Below are 17,643 nucleotides of genomic sequence, written 5' to 3' on the forward strand. Positions count from 1 at the left end.
GAGGGCGGGATCCTTCGTCGGCCGCTGCTCGCCTCGGAGGCCCTAGACCACCCGTCCGCTCTAGCCCTGCCGCGGGACAGGCGCCTTCTGGCTCCGCCTCGGGGTCTGTCCCCCCGCGCTGAGCCGCGTGGACGGGTTAGACGTGGGGGCCCGGGCAGGGGAGCCTCTCTCGTCCCCCTCGCGGCACTACCCCACCTGAGCTCGTCCTTCCCTTGCCTGCCGGGGCGGACCAGGCAGCGAGTCTGGCGACCCTGCCGCACTTCCGGCCTGTTTCGAGTGTGCCAGGGGCTCCTAAGAGCCGGGGGATGCTTGGTACCCACGGAGAAAGACCGCAAGGAGAGCTCGCTAAACCCTCCGCCTATGCCCGGGGCGGGGCGGGGCGGTGAGACGGGTGCACTGGGCGCGCAAACGCGGCTCCGGGGCGGGGCTTCGCGCTCTGTGGGGCCGACTCGCTGAGCCCGAGTCTGAGCAACCAGCTTGGAGAGAGACGCCGCCCCTGGCTGGGGAGGGGGCGGGAGGGCTTCTCTCACCCGATTGGTGGACAGAGGGAACCTATCACCGTCGGCTGCCTCCGCCGGAGCCGTTTGCTAGTTTCCATTCATTGGCCATCGAGCAGCCCTTGGATTTCCATCTTTTGTGGCGCGAAAATAACCCTTTGCTCCCTCTCATTGGTTTTGTTCTTGTTGAGGGGTGAGGTTGGGTTCCTCTATTCTTGCTCTCATTTTTCCTGCCCTTTAACTGTGAGCCCCCAACCCCAACTCCCAAGGAGGAAAGAGGGAGATAACTGAGGAAGAGTGGAAAATAGTTGTGTGTGTGCGTGTGAATTCCGCCCCTTGGGCTGACCGCGTGGTTCCCGCAGAGTCCCTTCCCTTCCCCCAACGTCCAGCGCCCAGAGGTCGTAGGTTTGCTCCATGCTCACTGCTGGAGTCACATTGTTTCCCTGCTCGATTCCAGCACCTTAGAATTTATACGTCTTTTTTAGTTAAAGCAACAAAATATGTTTCCAGGTGCCTGATTTTTCCGGGGCTTCTAGAGAAACTGACTCCTTCCGCCCCCTCCTTTCCTAACCCCCTTTGTGGTCCACAGGGTTGTTTTAAGCAAAACCAAACAATCCCTCCAAAAAAAGCAAACGAAAAATTCCGGGTAAAATCAACTATGCCGAGACCACGTTTTCGTTGAAGCTTCCCTAAGACCTAGGAGCTGAGACCGACCTTGAAGGATCAGCGATTTCTGTAGCTGAAATGTTCTAATTTTACTGACGTTTGGTGGAGACGGTGAGAAAAAATAAATACGAATTTGGCTTGGAAAAGCACAAAACAAACGAATGATCGTGTTTAATGTGATTAAATTAAAAACTAACAGCTACAGTGGTGTATTCTAGGTAGTGGTGTCTTGGATGCATTTGTAATTTTATACGTAAGTTGCTACTGGTTTCAAAAATAAAAATCAGAACTCTGACCATTACAGAAAAGAGGGAAGTATAAATTTGTTTGGTATATCTAATTTCATGACAGACTTTCCAATTCTTTGATTATCTAAAGAAAAGGAAATGTATCAGTTAGAAATTTAACAATTTGTTCACAGATAATTTTGTTGTTTTTTTTAAGTCTTGACAAAATACTTGATTTGGTTTAAAACTAGTAAAACAATAGCTCCCCAGTAAATATTTTAAAGTAGTCAAGTTACATCATCCTATCATCCTCTTAAGTTCATTTGGAAAAACTGTTTATTTAGTTCTGTACTTTTTCTTTTTAGTCTCTGAAAACCAACTAATTGAAGGAATATAAATGTCATGTACCATGATACTAAAACAAAGTTATTTTGAGCAGCTCTTTAAAACAAATTTTTAAAACTGGCTTAATTAGTAAAGAAAAACTGTTCTAAAATACATTTTGTTTACATTTTGTATAATTCAACTACATTTCACTAATATGGTTAATAGATAATGTATTTTTTAAGTTTTCATGTAAAATTATTTCTCAGAAACCAGAGTCTTACAAATGGTTTATTTTAACTTGAACAAATTAATGAAAGCTTAGAGACTAAGTTTATAGTGTAAATACTGAAGATTACAGAGTTAATAATTTATATAAACCTTAAACACCTAAGAAATTTAAAATGTAAAGACATGATTATTTGTAAAATGACCCTAGATTGGGTTTTACATATTGTGTAACTTTTATATTTTGAAAATGATACAGTAGAAAAAATAATTTTTTAGAGTAAATTTCAATTGTAAAAAACGTTCCAAAATAATCTGGACAAACCAAAACTCTAAAACCTGAGCTATTTTCAAATGTTTTCTGGAATTCAAAGATTTATATAACCAATATTTTTATTTAAGAAAACTTTTTTTTGGTTGGAGAAATTTTTTTTTTTTCTTTAATTTTCAACTACTAAGTCAGGAATCAGAATTTTCAACTATCTGGTAACTTAAAACATAATTGTTAAAGTAGTAGATAAACATGATTCCTTTTATTGCAATTATATTCTTTGTTTTACTGCTTCACATGAGTGAAACTTTAAAAAAATATTCATTTATTATTGCTACTCTGGGGGTGGGAGGATTGAGACCTTTAGTGAAAAGACTCTTTGGAAATTGATGTGTACATAAGTATTTGCAGACCAGCCACAGGAAACAAAGAAGATAGACATTTGTTTGTGGGGGGAGGGGTATGGGGAGGCTGAGAAGACTTGGATATTTAAATTTGTTTCTTGGTTGCAGCTAATTTATCCTGCAGGTTTTCCTGCTAAGGGTGTAAGGATGGTGGTAGGGAGAGAATGTATTGACTGATGGAGTAAAATGGGACAGTAATCCAAGCATGAAATCCCACTGGAGAGAACAGTAAGAACCTTCTCTCCCCACTAAAATAATCTGAAAGCAAAGCACATGCTGAGGTTATAACTAGTTCTCAGCATTTTCTAGCACATACAATTAAAAGACACATCTTAGGTTACTATTTTCATATTGGGACCTTTTGTTTTCCTGGCCATTTCTTTTCCAGAATCCCATTCAAAAAAAAAAAGGAACTCTGCAGATTTCATGACATGGATATACAAATCAGCTCCTTTGGGGATAAACTGATGAACCCTTCATGCTGTCTATATAATAAAATACAGGTTTTAGATATAATAAGGCAAAGTATATTTATAAATTCCTTACTTGCAGGAATAATGGTAGATCATTATCATTTACACTTTGACTCTTTAAAATTCATTCCTTCTGAGTTCTGTTTACATTTTGGTCCTGAACTTCTCTAGCGTGATGATCCAGCTTTAAAGATGGAAACAACAGGCTAGGTGAGGATTTTATTGTTATTTCAAAACATCTCAGCTAAAATTCATAAAAATCTGAGAATATAAGATACAGCAGAAATAAAACAAAAACTAGTCTAAAATCTTTATCAAAATAGACCCTATAAAGATTTGTGCTAAAATTCATGCCTAACACACTTCTGTTGAAACATTTACTTCTTTTTTGTAGTAGGTTGCTTAAAAATATAAAAGTTGGTAGTATTTTTTGTTGCTTTTCTCAAATGACTTTAATTTACTGATCAATTATTTTTAAATTGACAGTGCTAGTGCCTTCTCAAAGGCAAAATTTTGCTTGAACTGGGATTTAAATTTAATATCAATAATTGAAACTGATAACTTCCCCTCATTTATTTTTGGTTTGGGGGAGGGGAGTCTTGTGCCAGTCATTGAAGTAATTTTAATATTTTTTGAGTTATTTTTCTTTGTAAACTCTTCATACCTTATTTGTAATCTAAAAGTGTTTTTCCTAGCACTTTACAAGACTTGGAGAAAAATTTAAATATAACTAAATCTTACTCTGTAAATATTATTAAAACTTTAAAAAATGTGTATAATTTGATACAAAGAAGTATGAAACATATTACTATTGAATATTTTCCACTAAGCTAACATAACTGTATGGCCCCTCTTTTTAATTCTAACCCATTCTAATTCAAATCCAGCTACTAAAAATTTAATTCATAAAAAGTATACTAACAAAGGTCATAAATACCAAAAAAAAATCAATTTTGTTACATCAAGAAAAGGTATGATTTCTGTTATATTGTTAACAGTTTGTTCCGGGACAATTGAATACTGAATGATGTCACCATCTTTTGCTTTCGTTTGTTGAAAATTGCCTAGAATTTTGCTCCTTCATTCTAAATATGACCATATCTCTTATGGTAATTTATCTGCTCTTATATTTCTTTACTACCAGATTCAAATGCCATTTTTGGTTTTGATTTAAATGAATGGCCATCTATAAAAAGCCAAATAGAAAATAAACTAAATTTTTTTTTAATTTTGGTGTAGTACACTATAGATGTTTATCTCTGGCAACCATAGATATATTCAAATTGTATTCTAATCTACGGCCAATATCATAGCCTTTAAAAACAGATTAAATTGAATTTTGTTTTAAATATTAATAAACAACAGCAAAAGAAGTTGAGAAAATGTTTTAATCCAGTGAAATGGACAATAGGGTTAAAGGTGACATTACTCTTTTCCCTCAATATCAACAAATCTTCCAGTTGAGGGCAGTTTTGTCAGGTATGGAAGGTATGGAATGCAGTCAGTGTGTGCAATTGGACAGGAGAACATACGTACATATTCCTGCTGAGAAGCCCTTTGTGGAGATTTGTGGAGTAAAGCAAGATAGAACTTGTGTTCAGTTGTGAGGTTGCAGGTTAAAACAAGCAAGGTAAGCATTATTTTATTAAGTTTTTTCCTTAACCGTCAGAATACTTCAATATGATGCTTTTAAAGGTGGGGAGAGAAGAGTAATAATATAAGCTGAACTGGAATTAGGATGCTATTAGTACATCAACATTAGAATTTAAATAATACAAATATGTTTGAAATTTTCTATTTTTCTTTGTCTTGTTTTCCATTTTTAAAAAACTATTACATATAGGTTAAAAATATCCAATAACTTTATTAAAACATACATGTAATGAATTTTAGAACTTAGAATATTATCACATATTTTGAAAACGATAGGTGTTACATTTACTCAAAAAATATGAAGTTATTATCACAAATCATTTCTGTTGGATTGTTCTACCACTTCTATTTGTGCTTATGATCCATATATGGATGGTTTCTTTTAATCAAAGTAAATAACATTATTTGAGAAAATGTTCCTAATTTCAAAAAAAAAAAAAAAAAGCCAAAGATATGGTGTGCTGTTATTGTGAAAACAACAATGTTTTGAAACCTAAATATAGAGAGGAAACTCAGATTTTAAGTGAAAGCTGGGTTCTATTATTTACTGCATTTTCTCTATTTATTGAGGGATAGGGGAACGGATTAAACTGTAATATTGCTTCAGGGCTGACCACCAATAAAGTTTTTAGTGGCTATAAATAAAGGATGTTGTTTCAATCAATGATAGCCCCTTCCTATTACTACTCTCAGAAGAGATTCTCTTTCCTTGATTATTAAATATCCCTAAATTATTTCATTACAGAGTTGGGGGAAAGTCATGTTACATTAGGATAACCAAATATTTTTAACACTTTGAGCTTTTGACAGATGAAGAAGGACAACTGCTTTTTAAATAAACAAAACAGTGTCTTTGTTGTAATAAGTGATGCATTTATTTTCTTTCCTATTCTCTACTAATGTTCTACTAATATAGTAATAAGCTGAATTACTCTCAGATGTGGTAGTTAATGGAAATAAATATATTACAACCAAAGTGCAAAGAAGTTGCATAAGCAAGAAAAAGATAAAAATCAGCATGTCTTGATTAAGCTAAAAATTAAAGTATCTTCCCACAACCAAATCCAGTGATCTGGCATATAGTTTTCATTGTTTAAAGTCTATAACAGTTAAAATTTGAATGTATTGTTGGTTTGCAATTACTACTAATTATCATAGATAGAATCTCTTTAACAGCTTGTGGTTTCATTTAATGTAACTTTGTATGTAATATAAAAACCAATTACTTTGTTTTTTAAACATTTTTTCATATTTTTTGCAATAAGTTTGAAAACATGAAAGTTAAGCTGAAGACTACTAGTTATTTTGTTAAAATCTATTATCTGTGGGTTAAAATATGGTCTTTCCCGTCTAATTTTTCCATGAAAGCTTGAAATAATTATCTATTAAAAACCAAGAGATGCAATGGCATTTACAAAGTCATAAAACAGGTTTTGCTGATTTTTTTAAAAATAGTCTTACAAGTAATTTAAGAATATTAGAGAATTTGATTTATGTATATGTAAGTAATTAGAAGTTGGACATTTAAACAGAAATTCATTTTGAAAGTAATACAATTTAAGCAAATTGCCACCAAGTGGCATTACCAAAGTGATTATGCTATATAAAATGAGGTATAGACTCTGGATTTTAAATTCTACTATGGATATACCAATATAAATATGCAAATAAATTATTGTTTTCAAAAGCCCAGGATAGAGTGGATGTAAAGTCAAAAAAGCAGACTCTGTGGTGTAAAGGGAAGTCAAAGTGTTTAAAGCACTTGTAACAGGAAAAGGCTGTGTGAACTGGAAGATATCTAGATTCACTATAGTAAATAGTAAGATATGATTTCTCTAAAATGTAATTTTGGTAGTTAAGATTTGGTCTTTGGAAATGTAAACTGTTAGCACTGTTTTATCTAATGGAAAGAGAAAGAGATTGCAGCAGTTCATATTAGAACTTAGTCCTAAAAGACTCAGTGGGAAAATAGCCCTTTATATATTCCAAATTCTTGGATACTTTATATAAAGAAGTTTGGGCTTTTCGTTTGTGTTTAATTAGGGGATTGTGCAGAGTATCATCTCTTTTATATGTCTTTCATTTGAACCTCTTTCATTATAAAACAATTCTAAAATTTGAGGACTGGGAGGGTTTTTAGGGATCTGCTAGAGTCTCCTTTTACATTTGAGGAAATTGAAGCCAGGGAGGTCAAAGCAGGTAGACACACAGCTAGTTCCGTGGCAGGGCTGAGACTGTGTTTATCATAGAATGGTACCACACAATAATCCTGAGTGGAAGGTAGTAAAAATACTTTTTCCTATTTTTGGTGGTAAGAAAACTGACCCAAAGTGAGGTTTGCCCAGACCCAATAGCATTACTTTCTAAAAAACAAGCACCTATATTTATCCAGACCAAAAGTTCTACATGTCATTGAAAGCTAAAGGCAAAAGACTTGAAGGTAGAAGAGACCTTGAAAAAAAAATTACCTGGTTCATCTCGGTCACTTTACCCAGGATCTCATTTAAACTACCCCAAACACGTAAACTCAGTTTAATGTGAAAGGCTGATATGGAAGAAGATCCCATGACTTTTCTTCTCTCAAAAGCTTGATTCAAGGCCCAGCCACATCAGAACCTCCAGAAGCCAAGGAATCTGTGTTAACCGCTTCACACACTCTTAGCAGTAAGCTAAGAAATTCCTCCTCATATCAAACTTTAAAAATGATATGTTCAGATTTAGTCCAAATTAACAATAGTTTATCACTGGGTTTGAATTTTATTTTCTTTTTGCTTTAGTGAAATTTTAGCGGGGGGAGATGTGTATATACATATACACGTGCATATATTTGCGTATCTATCTCCCTGTGGTATAGTTCAATCTCTTCCCTCCTCTGCTATCTCCTGCATTGTGAAGAACAGCTGGCAGAAGCGCCCCCTGCCACTAGCCCTTCTCTTATTTGCTCACACCGGGACAGAGTGGTGGTCACAGGCCATAAATCCTTCTGGCTTCCCACCCCTAACTAGAGACATGAACCATGGCCTGTTCACAGAGCTCAAAGTCCCTGGCTGTGCCTTTGAATTAAAAGCTGCACTTAAATAACTTCATTTACCTGTAAATCTGTTGATCTTCATAAACTGTGGTTGCCACAAAGGCGCCTGTTTTCTCTGTGTGTCGCTGACCCTGCTGTGACCCTGGGTCAGTTTTTTTTCACCTCCTTGGTCTGGTTTCCGCAGTTGTAAAGAGAATTAAACTATTTATACCACCCTTTACCTTTTCCACAACAACCAGCACTGAGTAGACTTTCTACAGATATTTGTGGAATTTAGTTTTCAGAAACAGGACTAAGACTGGAAATAGCAATGAAATTATTGGACCACTTCAGAAAGTTGTATCAAATGCAAGAGGGGAAGGGATTATTGCTTGACACTGGAAAATAATGCAGGTAGGATATTTTGTGTATGTAGAACCAGTATCAGAGAAAAGAAAGCTCTTTAAATACCACAGCTAAGTAAGAAGGGTTGGTAGGGAAAGCAGAACAAAAATGAAAAAATATCCCCTGTAAAGGAATCCCTTACTGATGCCAACCACCAAAACAAGCCAATGTCCGGACTAGAGGTTGGAAGAAATTTGTCTCAGCTCTCCGAGCAAAACAATTTATTTCCATAAATGGTCTCCTTCTGTTAGAGTCAGAACCTCATGCTTCAGATGAACTTAAATAAGAAATTATTACCCTAATACAGAATTTATAGGTAAAAGAGAATTAACACAGAAAAGCAAAAATATCAAATTTTTGAAACTGATGAGTCAAATGTCAAATTACTAGATGATCAGTCAGTGTGAATATTTACTGATAACTACATTTGGGCTTTAATTTTCTAACTGCTTCCCTTAGATTTTTTTTTGGGGGGGTAGCGAGTCATGTGGGAAACTTCCCTGACCAAGGATCGAACCCATGCCCCCTGCATTGGAAGCATGGAGACTTAACCACTGGACCACCAGGGAAGTTCTTCCCTTAGATTTCTGAAGAATGAATCAATTTGGATATTTTAATTTTATAGAAACAAATTTAAAATGATTAGAACAAAAACTTGAGCCTCTTGAGCCCAATTATATTGAAAATATACTAGACCAAACTAAAGGTAAACAAAATATCATTAGATTAAGACCATGTATATTAGATTTAAAGAATTTTAAGTGCTCAGTTAAAATATCTATGTTTACTTCTATTTCTGGTGGTTTCTTGAACTATTCTGTAAGAATTACTTAGAAAAAAGACAAAATTTTTGTTTGTGCTGCAGGTGACTATCCCTGGCTTGGCTTTTCCCCCTCTAGAGTGGAAATGTTCATTTGAGCAACATTTTCAAGAGAAACTTTTCCATAGAATTAAAGAAGTTCAGCATAGTTGCTCTTTCACGCTAAATAACTTTAGCAGTGGTGCACTTCAAAAACTCCAAAAATAATGGGAATAGCAGGGCTCTAAGAGAAAAAAAGATCCTGCAGATGAATCTTTATTTTCAGTATTTGAAATAAGCACAGTTACATAATGCAGCTTTTTTTTTTTAAATTAAATTTATATATTTATTTTTTGACTGCGTTGGGTCTTTGTTGCTGTGCGCGGGCTTTCTCTAGTTGCGGCGAGCAGGAGCTGCTCTTCATTGCGTTGTGCAGACTTCTCATTGCAGTGGCCTCTCTTACTGTGGAGCACCAGCTCTAGGCGTGTGGGCTCAGTAGTTGTGGCACTCAGGCTCAGTAGTTGTGGCTTGCAGGCTCTAGAGCGCAGGCTCAGTAGTTGTGGCGCATGGGCTTAGTTGCTCTGCGGCATGTGGGGTCTTCCCGGACCAGGGCTCGAACCTGTGTCCCCTGTATTGGCAGGCAGATTCCTAACCACTGCGCAACCAGCGAAGCGTCTATAATGCAACTTTAATACTCTGTCATTATGAGTATCCCTGTGCATTCTATCTGCTTAATTCATTCTTGTAAAACGAAGGAGAGAGAAGCTTGATGGAACAAACTGAGTGATTTAGGAGCCATTTCTTATTTCTCATTTATTTTAAATAATAAATTGTAAAGAAAAAAAGCAGCTTATTGGAATTTATTGTGCTTTTCACGTACGATATTTCAAATTTTTGCAGAGACTAAAATTTTTAGAGTCTAGGCAAATTGAAAACTATTTTAACAAAAATTTCATAATGTGAAAGTAAATGAAGACTCTCAGTGATAACAGCAGAAAAGATTATTTAGCCTATTTAGTTTATACCTCCAAGTGTTTATAAAAATAAGCCTTTTAATCTTGTCCTGCTACTTTGAAGTTATTAATAATGTAAATAAAGAAGAGATTTTTATAAAACTTAGAAGTTTATAAAACTTCTATTGCACTGCAACAATTTAAATATATTTTTAACAAGAAAAGCCCTTATAGTCTAAAATCATAACTAACAGTGTTTGAAAACAAGGAAGCCAATCAAATTTAGGTTGATTTTTCCTTTTACTTTTTGTGCTATTGTGTTTTTCATATTGAAAATCTTTCATGCCCATGACACATTCAAAGGCAGCCACATTGTGCACTGTATATTTTAAACTTACCTCATTTTTCTTTGTTCTTTTTATTTTGTAATGTAATGAACTTAATTTAAAGTAATTATGTACGACATATGCATAACTTAGACTACACATGTAGGCTGGTCTCAACTAAGTCATTATTTTCCATGAAGCCTTCCCTGATCCTTGACACTTAGAAATTACCTCTCACTCCTCCGATGTTAGAATTTTGAAGCGTGAATTTGACATAGCACTTCATATATTGCAAGACATTTATCATTAAAAAAATTTTTTTACACTTATCTCCTCTGTTAGAGTGTAAACTGATTAGAAAGCCTGATTTATCCTTGTATATAAGTAAACTCCACGAGTGCAGGGTTTTTTGGTTTGGTTTAGTCTATGTTGCTTATTGCTAATTTTCCAATACCTAAAATTGTGCTTGACACATAGTATATACTCAGTAAATATTTGTTAAATGAATGCACGATACTATCTAACATCCAGACTTTTATGAAGCAAGCTCTCAATTAAAGGTGTTAACATACAAATGCTGGGGCTTTTGGGGTGCAAATGCATACTTTATCCCACGCTCTAAAAGGCATGTGGTGACCCTGTTTCAAACAAAAAAACTAGGTACTTTGGGATTGAGAATATAGGCTAATTCTGCTACAAAATACATCAAAGTTCTATCGTTTCCAGTTTTGTGAAGGTGCTGAAAAGTCTTTGATCATAATTTCTTATCAGTACAATCATGTCAGATAGAGCATCATAAACTTTAATCACTTCATACACAGACTAACTTCTAAAAAATAATAGAGAGTATAATTGAATTTAAAGGAAACTTTTTGAGACTTACTATGTATGAATGATTTTTGTCACATTTAGCAATGTATATTGCGTAAACATGAGGTTTTTATTAAGTAGCCCTATGATACAGTCCTATTTTAAGAGAAGAAATGGTAAAATTGTCCAGAAAAAGAGCAAGTCTATGACCTAAAACTCCTTAAACAATAATTTTCAAGTTAAAAAAGTAAAGTGGCTGAGAACCTCATACAAATTATCAAGTGGGATTCTGGGAAGTTACAATAAACTCATTTCACCTACTTTGAAGTAGCTATGATTTTCAGATAGTGAAATCTATGCTTTGATTTTTATGGAATCTTTAATTTTTACATTTCTCATTTCACAATGGCCAATATCAAATAGTTAGCATTATCCAAAATGTAGTAATATAATGTCATAAGTTTTAATTATGTAGCTAGCTAACAAAAATGATTTATAGAATCACTAGCTTCTGAAAATAATGAATATAGCAGATACATTTTTCTGTAAAGACTTTAGTGTATTGGGTATACTTTGAACTGGATTTGTTCATGTCTACAATTCTCTCTCTAATAAATGTCATCAAAAACATTTGATGAAATAATGTTTTCTTATTTATTCAACAAATATTTGAGCCCCCAAAGGTGTAGGGCAGAAATCGATGCATAAGTGTGGTCCTTGCTCACCACCCCGTAAAAGGCAGCATACAAATGCCATTTATGCAGCCCTTAAAAATGTCAGTGATGCATCCCCAAAGCCCTTAACTTTCTTTAATGGCCCATTTTAAAGATTGTATTTAGAAATCCATCTAAACTCTTCTTGAACAAATCTAAATGATATAAAAATATCAAAGTGACTTCAAAAAATAATGACTCTATCAAATAAACTATTTAGTTTTCTTTTCTCAATCAGAGGTTTCTTGGTTCTTCATGTCCTAACAGAGATTGACAGTAAAGGACTACAAGAAACTCACTACCTACCCTCTAAAGAACTTTCTTTTTTCCAAAGATCTCTAAAAATTGAAAGTATGCTTTCTAATTCTAAATACCAAACAAGTTCACACACATCCCCCCAGTTCCTTTCAGGAATTTTTGAACCCCAATCATATATCCTCTTATTTCAAGATTCTAGTTTATAGTGTCCTGGTTCACTCAGCCTGGTCTCTTAAGATACTCATTGATGGATGTCTTTGATCATTTGTTGCCTTTTTCCAGACTTCTGTCTTCCTTTCACTGTTTTTGGAGCAATATTCAACATCCAGGCAGGGGTTCACTATGATTTTGTGAAAGGAGAAGTTCTGTTTTCCATCTTGTTTCAGTGATGTGTGAGTATCACCCAGGGTGGGGAGATTTCAGGCTTTTTGGACCTATATCTCAGGCTGCTGTTTAAATGCAACTATGCACACTAACTCCTCAATCTCTTCCCGAGGTATTGGTTATTGTTTGGAGCAGAGCCTCTTGTTTTTTCTCTTACCTAGACTGAAGCTTATTTTGTACTCTTTATGTTCTTGGGCGAATGGATGGAGGAAAAGAATAGAAAACTGTTAACCAGTGTGTTAAAGTGGTGAGTAGAAATCATCAGCACTGTCATATCCCACAGATAGGATACTCTTACCCACTAATGATTAAACAGATCAGGTTCATCTCAATAATGTCACACAAGAGTTTCGCCTTATAATTTTATCTGGCTGTTCCCTAATTTGAAAATGACTGGCCTGGACTTAGTGATCTTTAAAGCCCTTTTGAGCTCTAATATTTTACTGATTCTCCTGAAACAGGAAATTGCTACCCAAGGTTGACTTTGCTTATAGCTTATTTGTTGCCATTTAGTATTTACAAAGTGTCTAGAGAAAATTTTATCACAGCCAACATGGAGACTTATAAGTTGAATTTTCTGGGAAGAAACGCAGAATACGATAAAGGATAATAAATTTCCATCTAGAGAGTTGTAATCGTAGCAGAATTCATTTTTTGAAAAATCTCACTTATACATATGGGTGAGAGGAAGAGTCAGTGGGCTCTTTCTGAATTTCAAAAATTCACCATTTTGGCCATATTAAAATGTCCAATTCAGTGACATTTAGTCCATTCCCCATGTTGTGTGACCATCCTCACTACCTAGTTCCAGAACATTTTTGTCATCCCAAGGGGAAACCCTACCTATCATCATTTTTAAGGACAGAGGGAGGAAACATTTCATGGACACTTGGCATCATTTGTTCTTTTGGTTCTAGTACTTATAAAACTAAACATAAATTCTAGCCAAACTTTAGTACTCACTTTCACCTTCTGTAGGCTGAAACTATTAAGATTCAAGAAATAAAAATTAATTAAATTCATAACTTAAATATACATAGAATATTAAATAATGAGATACAATTCAATCTGAAGTCAATATATTCTTGTCTATTATGTTATGGTTTTATCTAATGGGTGATCTTTTAAATTTTTTTAACTTTTCTGTTTATGTAGTACACAGTTTGCTACTAGTTGCACTTTTCTCAGCCTATGAGACCATAGTTTGTTTTCCAAAGGATTAATCTGCTGAAAAAGATTCTAAACCTACTTGCATTGTAGTTAGCTAAGTGAAATTCCTTGTGCTAGCAAGCCTATGAGTAGTGATTCATACTGTATACAGTGTAGAAATGTTCTTTGTGGAATTGGGTCAGTCATCTCCCTTTCGTTTCACTTTTTTCTTTTCTTTTTTGGTGCTGAAAACTGGGATCATTTTTACTTTCAAACCTAAGGTTTTTCCCAGTTTTTTTCCAATATAAATTTATTTATTTATTTATTTATTCATTCATTCATTCTTGGCTGTGTTGGGGCTTCGTTGCTGTGCACAAGCTTTCCTCTAGTTGTGGTGAGCGGGGGCTACTCTTCATTGCAGTGCATGGGCTTCTCACTGCGGTGGCTTCTCTTGTTGCAGAGCACGGGCTCTAGGCACACCGGCTTCAGTAGTTGTGGCACGTGGGCTCAGTACTTGTGGCTCGCCGGCTCTAGAGCACAGGCTCAGTAGTTGTGGCGCACGGGCTTAGTTGCTCCATGGCACGTGGGATCTTCCCAGACCAGGGCTCGAACCTGTGTCCCCTGCATTGGTAGGCAGATTCTTAACCACTGCACCACCAGGGAAGTCCCTTTTCCCAGTTTAAAAAAAAAATTATAATTAAATACGCTTTAGCCACAGTTGTCTCCTCTTCAAATTATAGGTTGGAAACATTTCAATTTTTATTTAAATAAATTTATACTTATAGAAACTCTGAAAGAATAGTGCAGTGAATCCACACAGCTTTTTGACTTAACTCTGTATCTGTATATACACTGCTTTTTTGTTTGAACTATTTGAAAAAGGTTGCAGTCATCTTGATGCTTCACCCTTTCAATCTGCATCTTCTAAGAATAATGATATTCTCCCATAGAATCATTATGCTATTTTCATAGCTAAGAAAATTAACATTCATTCAGTCACATTAGCTAATATGCATAGTTCAAATTCAGTTTCTCAAAGTGACCCAAATGACCTTTGTAGATATTTATTTGTTAGATCCTGCATGCAATCAAGGTTTAAGTACAGCATACCAAAATCATATCTTTTCAGTGTCTTTTAATCTAGACCACTACACGCCCACCCCAGCCTTTCAGGCTGGTTGTGTGTAGAATTTCTCACATTCTGAATTTGTCAGATTATTTTCTCCAGATTAGATTCGGGTTAAACACTTTTGGCAAGAATACTTTTAAGCAAAGTTGTAAACCTTACACTGTATTACAATACAGGTTCATGGAGGCACGTGTGTTGTTCCACTATTGATGATGCGAAATTTGGTTACCTTGTTAATGTGATGACTGCCAGATCTCTCCATTGTAAAGGAATATTCCTTTCTTTTATGATTAATAAGTAATCTGTAGCATGATACTTTGAGTCCCTTCAAATATCCTTTTTTATAACAAACATTCACCCAAAGGTTTTAGAATCTATTGATAATTTCTGTCTAAATTTGTTATTATATTGAAGGCTGCAGAATGATTTCCTAATTCTATCAGTTATACATTCACTGTCATTCACCTGTAAAGAACTTTCCCACTCCTTCTCTGTGTGTGTGTGTGTGCACGCGCGTGTCTGTGTTTGACTTCATTTTTAAGATTTTGTGTGGGGGTATGTGTCTGTATCACATATATATGGAGTTTCACCCTTTGTAATATATTTACAAATGTTTCTGCAGTTTATCATTTCTCTTCAACTTTGTTTATAGTATTTGTCATACATTTTTTGTTTCTATATAATTGAATTTATCAATTTCTTTTATTGCAAATGGATTTTGAGTGATAATTAGCAAGGATTCTCTCACACCCAGATGATAAAGAAATTCACTTTGTTTTCTTTTCAAACTGGCATGGTTTCATTCGTTTCATTTAAATCATTGCTTCATTCTGGGAATTCCCTGGATGTCCAGTGGTTGAGACTCTGTGCTCCCAATGCGGGGTGGGTGGGGGGCATGGGTTTGTTCCCTGGTCAGATCCTGCATGCCGCACTGTGCGGCCCAAAAAAAAAACAAACCTCTGAAAAAGTTTATTAATTTAAAAAAATTGTTAGAATGGATGAATTGTGTTGAATTTATATATGAATTTGGGAAGAATTGTCATCTATATGATGTTATATCCAAGAATAAAGCATTTCTTTTCCTACTTTGATGTCTTTCAGGGGGGTTGTAAAGTTCTCCTAAGTATTCCAATATATTTAATCTTTACTGTTGCTGTTGTACATGGATTTTCTTTTCCATTATATTTTCTAACTGGATGTGTTTATACATTTGAAGACCCCTGGTTTTTGCATTTTGATTTTATATGTTGCTACCTTATATATGAATTCTCTTATTGTTTTTGTTAGTTTTATCATTGATGCTTTTTGGTTTTCTATGTTCGGTACACCTTCATATCACCTCCAAATAGAGATTTTTTTAACTTCATCTTTCCAGTCTTTATGCCTCTAATTTTCTCTTGCCTAACTGCGTTTACTACCTCCAATACAAAGATATATAGTAATGGAGATAGTAGACATTTTTGCCTTGTTTCTGATCTTAATGGGAATGTCTCCACTAAGTATCAACTCATGTTTATGTTTTCTAAAGTTTTTCTTGGAAAAATCAAGAATAGGTATTGAGGGAATTCCGTTGCAGTCCAGTCCAGTGGTTAGGATTCTGTCCTCTCACTGCTGAGGGCACGGGTTCAATCCCTGATCCGGGAACTAAGAGCCCACAAGTTGTGCGGTGTGACCAAGGGGGAAAAAAAAAAGAATAGTTATTGAATTTTGTCAAGAGCTGTTAGACAACTGGAAATAATCATATGCTTTTTCTCCTTAGACTATTAATATGGTGAATTATATTAATGTATTACTTACTATTAAACATTCATATATATAGAATAAATCCCCTTTGGTGTATTTGTTTGAAATGTGCTCTTGGAGTCTACTTGCTAGTTACCTCATTCGGAATATTTGCATTGTTATTCTTAAATGAAATTTGTCTGTACTTTTCTATTTCGTGCCACCATTAAGTTTAGGTATCAATGTTAAACTTGCTTCACAAAACAATCTGGATTAAAAAAAAATTCCCTGAAACAATCTAGATAACCTTGGTATTATCTGGTTTTTGGAGTCTTGTCAGAATTACCCTTGGAAATCATGTGGGCCTGGCGCTTTTTCTTGAATTAGTTCTTTAATAAATGTATCTATTTCTTCTAGAAATTGGTCTGTTTAAGCTTTCTGTCTCTACGGCCGGCAACATTGATAAAAGGAAACATATTTCAATATGAGTAAGTTCATGCTGATACCTCCAATTCAAGTCCAACACAACAGAGATCTTCCTCACCTTCCCTTACTCCATATTTCTACCTTCCTTCTCTCAAAAAATGAAAAATTTGGGCTCCCAGCAACATCCATATTTCCACTCATTATTTTCAAATCATATACACAGCTTCAATTCTATTAGCCTAAAAGACAATGGTTTTTTACTTGGGGAGGGTTGTGAACACCTTTTAGAGTCTGATGGGAGCACTAAACTCTTCCTTTAGAAAAATAAACACAAACACATCTAATTCTGAATACATATTCAAAGGTTCAGGGTCTCTCTAAAGTTCATTCACTACCCCCTAGCCAAGGACCCTACGTTAAGACTCATTTCCTTAAACTACCTACTGTAAGGAGTATCATGTTCTAGAAAGGATTCAATTATTAGATGGAGAGCTGGATTAGATCATTTTAAGACATTACTCAACCCTCCGGTTCCAATCTAGAATGTTTAAATGGTAAAACAAAACAATACAGCATGAACGACTGATCAAGCATTTAATCCCTTTTTTTTTTTTTTTTTAGAGAAGATGCTGGGGGTAGGAGTTTATTTATTTATTTATTTTTGCTGTGTTGGGTCTTCATTTCTGTGCAGGGGCTTTCCCCAGTTGCGGCAAGTGGAGGCCACTCTTCATCGCGGTGCGCGGGCCTCTCACTGCCGCGGCCTCTCTTGTTGCGGAGCACAGGTTACAGACGCGCAGGCTCTGTAGTTGTAGCTCA

Source organism: Kogia breviceps, chromosome 9 (assembly GCF_026419965.1).
Source record: "Kogia breviceps isolate mKogBre1 chromosome 9, mKogBre1 haplotype 1, whole genome shotgun sequence".
NCBI classification, from domain to species: domain Eukaryota; kingdom Metazoa; phylum Chordata; class Mammalia; order Artiodactyla; family Physeteridae; genus Kogia; species Kogia breviceps.